Source organism: Neopelma chrysocephalum, unplaced genomic scaffold (genome assembly GCF_003984885.1).
Source record: "Neopelma chrysocephalum unplaced genomic scaffold, ASM398488v2 Primary Assembly neopelma1_25, whole genome shotgun sequence".
NCBI lineage: Eukaryota > Metazoa > Chordata > Aves > Passeriformes > Pipridae > Neopelma > Neopelma chrysocephalum.
The window spans coordinates 36,589,294-36,599,448 of record NW_020897694.1 but is presented as its reverse complement, the minus strand read 5'-3'; positions in this window follow the sequence as shown (position 1 = coordinate 36,599,448).

The window sequence follows — 10,155 nt, the reverse complement described above, 5'->3', positions numbered from 1 at the left end:
TTGCTAGGCAAATTAAAAGTATTCTGCAAAAACTGTGGAGAATAATCCGGACATGGCCTGCCCCTTCCACCTGTTTTTTTTCATTCTACTCCTGGTACTTCTTTCATTCCACAGTCTGGTGCTGTTATATTTGCCAAACGGAAACATGTTCAAACATCCTGCCTACTTTGTGGTGGCCACAGATAAGCAAAGATGAGAGATTACACCCTGCTATGCCTGCATCTACTCTCCTCCATCAAAGTAGTTTTGGCTGGAGGCACATTGCAACACTTCCAGACACTAAGCTGTTGGTACACAGAGAATTAATTCATTGGTGGTTCAGAAAAGTCAGCAGGATTTATGCAGTCAGCTAGTCTTTCTTCAGTCACCACTTACATCCATATTTCATTTTGGAAATGTTTCTCGTGACCTCCTTGCATTAGGGCAAACAATTTTATGCAAGATTTTTAGTTTCTGTGTTATTTTGCACCACCATCAAACACCTATGAGTTAAATCTGATTATCATAAAGACAAGTGAGATGTTCCATAATGTGTTCTACTACATTGTTTTAGAAGCACTGATTTACAAAATAAAAGAGTAACTTTTGAAGACTTCTTTTTGAGACATGCTAAAGATTCTGCTGTATGCAGTTGTGGTCATTTGGACTTTTTTTGTTTCTTTCTCCAATTTTCATTATAATACTACTAATAGTGAAAAAATGTTTCCAGTAAAAATGTTGCTGGTATGAAAAACTTTAAACATTACCAAAATGAATAGGTAAAATGAGAACTATTCAATCATTTAGCTATTCACTGATTGATGTGAATCAGAATTCAGAAAAAAATGCATACAGTAAAGCTGAAGGAATATCAACTGAAATGGCTGGATTTCATGAGACAGCAAAAATACAGAGAACATGGCAGTTATAGGACAAAAATTGCAGGGAAGAGCAGAGAAGTGTCCAAGGAAAATGGACATTGACACTAGTCTACGTGAACATTAGATGTGGTCACCAGGGAGACGTGACAGTAAACCAAGAAGCTTTTCATCTACACAAACAGTCAGAAGTATTTTGTCTCATAAAGCTCTAAGACAGAATGAGCTGCTGTAGTAAGCACAGGTAGGTCTCTACAGTTCATCAGTGCCATCTTTGAACACAGCTTGCAGCAGAGCAATGATCATGATGTGCCTTATCTTTCTGCAACTGAGGAGATGTTCAAAGAAGACTGCTTCTGTGCAAATTAAGAGACTGAACTTGGGAGTAGCATTTGGTATATGGCATTTTTCCAAAATGTATTTGCTAAATAAGGTATCACTGTGAAGTCCTTTTGCCATTGGACTGTGGCATGCATCTGCTTTATTTATTTGATAAATGCTATACAGCCAATGAAGGGAGCACATTACCTGTGAAAAATAATTCAATCCTTTTGAGTCATGCTTAGAAAATCAGAGTGATAGCATTCTCTTAGGTAGGGATAGGATGGAAGTTGCCTGAAATGAATTCAGACCATTGCTTTTCATTACCACAAACCTCTTTTTTTCATACATCATCCAGTAGTTTTGTTCCAGCGTTCAAGATTACTTCCCCAATTTACAATACTGACAACTTTCTCTTTTCACCATATATTCATCTCGTTTGGGCGTGTGGCTGCATAAGCTTTTTTGTTTGAATCAAGAGAGTGTTTGTACCGCAAAACAATCCCGGAGCCTATGAAACAAATTCCTTTCAGATGAGGCAAAACTTGAAGATGAGCTCCAGCTACTTGGGCAATCTGTCAACAGTGCCTGACAGCAGTTAGTTTGAAATAAAGTCTCTTGAAACATGCCTTGTGTGGACACCACGTTCTCCACACCAACTGACATAACCTGCAAAACTCAGGGCAATGCTTGCCCTGATTTTTTTTAAGACAAGTGACAATGAGTAGCAAATGTAATTGCTAGGTTTTTTAAGGAAATTATAGAATTCAGTAGTCTTGGGTTTTGCCTGCTCCTGGGAAATCATCCCTTCTATGTGAAAAGAGACTAAGACACCATGTGTCTAAGACATCTGGAAGTATATTTGGGGTAAACAGAAATAAGCCGCGATTTTATTTTTTGGTTATCAGAATGTTTTATCATTTATCTTTCTCATCTGAAACTAAACAGGGCAAATAAAAACCTAACAGAGTTTTAAAGTCCTTTATGTATATTTTTCTACCATTTTTACCTTAAGCTTTGTTGCACAAGATAATTTTGATGAAATCATTGAGATTATCATTGTATGTACACATTTTTAAAGGTACAAAAAAAATTATCAAGAAATATAATTGCAGGTAATTACTTAAGCACAGTTAAAACTGCATAAAAATTACGTATTATACAATTTGAGAACAGAAAATCTATTGAGGAAGAAATATTCAAAAACACAGTATCAGCAGGGTATGCAAAACCTTTTGATTCAGAAAGATCAAAATAGGAGTGGAAAATTGGAAATTGAAAATACAAAAGTAATGTTGCAGTGTTTGGTTGCATCACATTAGTCTGTTGTTTTATTTCAATATCCTTATTGCCTTCATCATGGTAACTAATTATCATGGCAAGACCAGAAGTGAAAGGTTGACTGGGAAGCCAGCTAACAAATGATGACAGCAGACGCTTGAAAAGGGAAAGACCAAGATGAGGCAGTAGTTACTGTCATGGAGGGAACTTGCCATGGGGATTAGCCACTGCCTTCATATTGATATTTTCATTAGTCCTGTCAGCACAAAAAAAATGAGAGTTTTCCTATATAATTTACCAGTGGCACAACAGATGGAAGAGAAGTATGCGACCCTGCAGTATGGCTCATAATGATGTTTACCCATGAACTCCTCCTGCACTAAGAATTTACACCACTGTGTTACTGTTTTTAATTTTAAAAACAAAAATAACCACTTGCCATCCACAGTCACAGAGTAAGGAAAAGAGTTGTGTGTCAAGATTCCTATGACTCTTCAGTATATTATCTCTTTTAAATAAAAAAAAGAAATAGCAAATCCTGCCTTAAATCAGGTTAACTGTTTTCAAAAGAGTTAGAGAAGTACCAAAGGCACCTGTAGTGCACTGATTCAAGTGTTCATTATATATACAGTGAGAAAGGCACTCAGACTCCATGGGATATTGATTAAAATTTGGTTTGTTGGAGATAACCTGAGAAAGTAAAAAGAAATAGCACAGATAAATCTTATGTATCTTCAGATGCTGGGAACACAGAGCTGCATCAGCCAGATCTCTAGTCAGGGCATGCCACACCATGCAAATACCATCTGTGGCAAGTTTTGCAAGCACTGAAGAGTTTAGAGCAGTGGGAGCTGCCTAAAGGCTTTTCCATTCAGGTGAGCTGGCTCCAGGTGTACCTGCAGCCACGTGGTGCATGCAGCACAGCTCAGGCCTGCACCTAATTGCATCAGCTCTCACGTGAGTCACTATCTTCTGCATGGACACACATCTGTTTAGGACTCTGACACCACTGATCAGGGAACTGGCCCACCTTCAGCTGAATGTTGTGTACTGTCCTGCCAATATATTAACAAATTCAAAGAGATTCCACATAACTACTATATACTAGGGGTATACTAGGGAAAATGAGAAGCTTACTTTTCAGGAAAGGTTTAAGTTAATTTGGCTTGTCTAGGTTAAATTGAAGACAGACTACAATTACTGCCTATAAACAATACATCCAGTAGATACCAATGAACTACTTTGTTAGGATTAAGCATGATAAGTCACAGAGAGAACAATATAACTGACACCTGAGATGGTAATGAACTAGCCAAAGGGCAGAGAAAGCCCCTTCCTATCCTGTGTTTCCCAAGCTCAGGCTTTCTAGGTGCCATATATACACATTGCACAGGTATCCACAGCCAAGTTTTGGTCACAGACAAGGGAAAAAAAGCATTTATAATCAAATACATATGAAACTGTCAGAAAATTGTGCTTAGGGGATCAGAAATGAAGTCCTCTAAAAACTGGAGGGCAGAGCAGGGGCTTACAGTTTAGATTACATGGAAATAACCAAACAAAATTCTTTATGAGATCATCTCCTGCAAGTCTTCACAATTACTTTGTTAAAAAGTTCTTAGCAGTCCAGGAATTGCATACTGCATTTTAATCTGTGTGATTATACAAGCATAGCCCCTTTCTGCAGGCAGATGACAGGATTCAATGCCAAGGCACAACACTGGTCTTAAAACGTGTAGAGTAATACTTGCATCTTGCAACAGTTAAAAATGCTGGTGCAAGGAGTCCTACAACCAAAAAACTGCAAGAATTTTGAGCTACACCAGCAAAGGAAAAGAAAGACATAATGAAAGTATTGCATTAGTCACTGCAACTTTCAAGCAAATGTAGGACCTACAGAAATGTAGATCTCTAACTTCCTAAAAGGAGCTCTCTGGGCAATTCATAGAGCCAAATCTCCCACTTATGGTGGTTTTTTTATTATTTAAAACTAGTCAAGAAATTACTCCAGCATCTTTGTAAAAACTTCACTGTAGATCATTAAAGCAAGTTTCTACCAGATGCCAGCCTGTACTAATTTTCCTCTAACAGAAATATTTTTGTATGTTCCCCATCAGACATGTCTCCTCTCTGGTGTTCTCCCTTATGCTCTTCTACTGCAAGTTTCTCAGTATTCCACAGAGGCAAAACTTAGAAAGTCCTTCTGCTGTGCAGGAGACCTACACAAACCCCTATCTCTGCATGTATATCATAAAACATATAATCAAAGAACCCTTTTTTTAATCTGTGAACACAAAGGCAAACCTAAGAATTTGTGGAGAGTATGGAAAAGGTTTTCTAATAAGAACAAGTCTGAGTAATCACAATAAATGCATCATGAAATAGAAAAATGTAACACTGTAACCTGTAGATGGAAGAGATACATTAAATAGTTACCAAATTTAATTTCAATCATATGAATTTTTGGAAAAATAAGCTCATTTTCTTCCTCAAGATCCAAATACAAAATGCTATCTGAAAAAAGGCACTACCCTAAAAATATCTACAAAAGAAGTGGGATAGCATTAGTCTAGAAATTTCACTAGCAGATAATAGAGTGACAATCTGTTTTGCAAATGGACTGTAAAAAAATAGGCCTGCACCTGAATTATTGTTCTTTGTGCCTATAATATCTTTTTATTTGTTTGAGCTGCTTTGTTTGAATGTAGTATTGACCAAAAAAATCCCTAAGAGATCTAACAAAATTATTACAGATGAGGAAAGAAGAGGAGGAAGCATTGTTGTGACTAGAAACACCTGAATAATATTTTTTCAGATTAAATAAAGCTTTCTTGTGAAATTCCTACCCTATGTAGTAGACAAATATTCAAATTATTCTGTTAATAAAAAAGGAAAAAAATAAAAAGTGCACTTTTGGCTGGTTAGTACCTCATCTCTCATCAGCTCGTTATCTCAGTCCAGCTACTACCTTTCCATTATTTTCTTTTTAAGCCAGAAACAAGCAAGCACCATTACAAGCATCCTATACTGTTTGATTAATCATCTGGTTTTAAGACCAGCATGGTACTGATACAGCTTCCAGGCTTCTGTAACTCCCTGTTGTTTTTTTCAGATCCATGTAAATAATCCAACTGAAAACATTTCTCTAACATTAAGGAAGACTTTTGAAAACAGCTGGTTTCTGTTATGAATTGTTCAAAGTTTGTAGTCATAGCAGTAGTTTGTTGGAAAAAATCCATAACACTGGAACTGTAACAATATTTATATTTACACTGGTAGCCTAGGCAGAACAGAGATTGTTCAGGGAATGAACAACATCAAGGGCTCCTGGGTAAATAAAGCAATAGTTGAGTCTGGAAAGAGGGACTGAAAAAAGAAGCACCAGCATCTGACAGAATGGGTCTTTGCTGTTTATTCCTTTGGGGTCAGTGGGAAATGGGGGCTGGCAACTTTAACTCAATGTTAATCGAGTGTTTGCACTGGAACTTCTCATAGCATTTCAGCCTATCAAAGCACTGACCATTTGTCACCTGGATGGGCTCTGCTGGGCTCTTCTCTGCTGGGACCCTGGGGCTCTGCTGAAGACCTAGGCAGAGCATGTTCAGGACTCCCTCCTGGCTGCAGACTGGATTCTCTTCTGAGGAAAGCCAAAGAGCTTTCAACACCTTTACTTTTTTCTGAAAACCATTTTCAAGAAAATGGTTATTGTTTCCATCTAATCACAATGCATTTAAATAATTTAAAATATTTCAGCTACACTGTTTATAAAAAAAGATCATATGACTATTCATTTTCCGTTATGTCTAAACATAAAATAAATCTCATAATTAAAAATTCAGTAGAGGCAGTCAGAGTAATGTGAATGGACAAAGTATTCTTTCTCCTCTCTGAAACACTACTGATTAGGACACACAGTATTCAGTCTTGTCAGTGTTGTTATCACTTGATCATTACAAAAACCATTATAACAGAAGCCAGCAGTATTTTTAAGTACTAAGACATTTAAACATATTTTTTTACAGCTTGTCATGTAATGAAAAAAAACCTAAGCCATTGAGTAAACATTTTGGTATGTCACATTTATATTATTTCATCCTTTTCCTAAATACTATTTCATCATTAACTCCTAATGAAACCAGTACACCACATTAGGGAAGTATTATTGCATTCAAAAGCAAATTCTCTGCTGTCTGATGTACCTACGCAAAACAAACAATCTTATAAAAAAAAAAGTAATTACTGCTGCTGCTGTCCTCCCTTCTCTCATTTGTCTGGCTTCACTATTTATTGTTTTTTTTAATCATGTAAGAAACTTCAGACAAAAGGAGAAAAACACAATCAGGTATAACTTGGGACAAACCACTCACACCCACTGAAAAACTGAATCCTGCAGTAAAACCACTGAGCAGAGCAGGCAGGTGCAGCAGCACAGCACTCCCCTTTGCACTGCACTGGAGCCAGTGTGCAAACTGTGTGAGCGGGTGTGAGATTTGAGCTGGGAGGGGGCAAGGGCAAGCCACTCAGTTTACTTGTCCCTGCTGGTCTGTCAGTCAGAGCCTAGGGTCCTCTGCATCAGTAGAGCAATGTTCTTCATACCAGGGTTATTCTCTCAGGGCTGATGATGATTGGAAGGTGTTTTGGATAAGTCTGGTAGTCATCCATCGCACTCGTTTGAAGATTACCATGTACATCTATCAAATGACGGACTGGGGGTTAAGAGAGTTCCAGCTCCCAAGGCATCTCCAGGAAGATGCATGCTCATAAAATGGGACACAAACCTCCTGTATGCTCATAGCACAGTCACCATCTCTTCTTGGCTTTCTACAAAAAGCAGGAGAACAATAGAGAACTTACCAAGAAAAAAAATAAATAAAATCACCTTTAATTTAAAAAGCTTTGCTGGAACTATAACTTAGCTCAAACACCTCTCACTATGGAGTTAGCATAATTCTTTAGGTTTTAAGAGATGCTCATCCCTGACAAATGCCAGTCACAGCAAAGTCAACCTTGTCAAAATCAGAACGGAAGGCCCCATCGGTGATTGGGAACAGAAACACAAAAGTATTCTTGAATTTCTACCACAATATCCATTTCAGTTTTGTGAAGAATTGCTTTTGTTGGTTTTTTTGAGTTTGGGTTTTAATTTGGTTTGTTTGTTTTGTTTCCTTGCATCTGGGAACAAAATGAGAGGGAAAGAGACATCTCCTCCTGTGTGATACTTGCTCAGGTTCCCTAGTCTTCACCTGCAAGAACAAACCATAACACCTTCTCACAGGGATGTGCTCTGGATAGCTCCTTCTCATCACAGGCATTTCTCATCACTTCTGCACCAAGTCAAGCTAAAGTTTGTTTGATAGACACTTCACTGTCTGTCAGGACACCAAAAGGGCTGGCAGCTCCATCCCAGTGGCCCCAGGAAGGAAGCAAGGTGTCTTAGTTTCTGCTGGGATAGAGCTATTTCTTCTCAGTAGTTGGTACAGTGTTGTAGTTCTGATTCAGAATGAGAGTATGTCAGTACAAAACATAGTGATGTTTTGGGTTTTGCTAACAAAAGAAAACTGGGAGGGAGCTGAGCCAGGACAGATGACCCCAACTGGCCGAAGGGATATTCCACACCGTAGAACATCATGCCAAATATATAAAGAAAGTGTGGAAGTTACCTAGAAGGGGGCGGGGGTGGATGTTTGGTTTCTTCCCCTTTCCTTTTTTATTATTATTATTACTTACCATTATTAATGTATTTTACTTTATTTTCAACTATTAAATTGTTCTTATATCAAACTACAAGTCTTACTTTCGATTCTCCTCCCAATTCCAGTGGGGTTGAGGGGACAGAGAGGGGGGTTGAGCAAGTGACTACATAGTGCTTTAGTTCCAGCTAGGCTTAAAAATACAACACAGGGATAAGTGGGACTCTTGTGCCCTAAGGAGGGCAATTAAGGTTTATTTCTGCCCTAGGGGCCCTGATATTTATAAACCATCAGTAAGAAGAGACCACCCATTCTCTGCAAATACTAGACAAGACTTATAAAATGCCTTGTTAAAATCATCTCTATATTTTTAGAAAGGGGAAGTTTCCATTTTATTAGAACAAAATGAAACCAGAATTTCAAAAAAGAGCAAGCACAAAACTACAGAAAAAAGTGTGTAGGTGCTGAACAGTCTCTTTAAAGCTCTTGCAAGACAAACATTCAAACGCGGAACACACACAACACAAAAATTTAATAAAGAAAACTTGCAAATTTTACATCATAAGCATCATAACCTTCCATTAAAATCTTATTCCTGAGTTCATTTTACATGCAGAAATTGGACTGGTTCTCTGGACGTCTGTTTTAGTGTCCTCCTGAAGTCACTGGCTTTTTTTTCCCCAACCCACTTTCTGTCTCTTGCTTCATTCAGGGACTTGGGTTTGGTTGATTTGCTTCCCTTTAAGTTCATTACCCAGAAGACATCCATGAATTACATTAGCTTTACTCACCTCACATGGAGATCTTTATTCTCCTTACTGAATGGAAAGTTTTGCTTGCAATGGTTTTGAGGAGGATGGGACTAAGCTAATGTGTAAGACTTGAAAAGCTCACATGGGAGGGCTTTGTCACAGTACTGGCCACTTTCCTAGTGTTCCTCTAGTCCAGGCAGGAAATTTGCTGGTCAGGCTGGCTTCAGCTCTTGCTGAGTGCATTACCATGCTGAGTGCAATTACCAGGGAACAGTGATTTTCTTTGACTTGATCCTTCCCACCCCAATCTTTTAATCTCTAAGTAGGCAGACTTAGTTCAAAGGTGCTGCATCTTGGAAGAGGTGGGGAATGAACAGCAAGTCATCTACCAGCTCCTGTTTAAAAAGAATTTATGCCATGCTGCTGCCAGCATGGAAGTGATTCTTACAGTGATCCCCTTCCTAAGGTGAAGCAACAAACGCACGGAACCTTCAAACATACATTAATTTACAGCCTGATCCCTTGCCTGGGTTAGACAGATGTATAATACAGATTAGGCCTGAAAAGAAGCAAAATCATTATCAATACAGGTCTTGAAAACACTTCATTTGGGAAACTTCACATGACAATGCAAACACAGAATTAGACTTACTGCTGCTGGTTAGACAGAAGTTAAAGGAAGTTCCTGGACTCAAAAAAGACCCCAACCTCCCCACTGTGAGAGTTATACAGGTATATAAAAATTCATTTCAGAAAAACTTCTCTAATGGCTTTCTTATCTTTTTATCTATCTTGCATGAAAAAACAAGTCCAGTATTAAATGAGCAAGTAAACAGAGCTGGCATTACTTGTACTAGAAGAAGGTATCAAGTAACAGCTTTCAAGGAGTTCAAAACAATCAGAGCACAAAAAGTATAGATCATTTTATCTATTAGGACTGGAAATGATACTTTACACCCTATGGTAAGCACATTAGCCCCTATGAAATCAACATGCAGTCTTATTCCAGACCAGTCCCTACAGCCCCACTGCAAAGGCTGTGGCTTTCCCCCAGCAGATGAGAGTCAGCACTTGCCCCAGGAGTCAAGCAGAGAAGGGTGCCTCTCACACATTTCCTCCATTTGAGGTCTCCTGCATTTCTCCCCAGCTCTGGAGGAGCTGCAGCAGAAGACTGCTCACTGGGACACTGCTGGGAACCATGCTGGTCCCAGAGAGCGACGCGGCACCTTGGAGCTGCTTTACCTTCACCTTGCT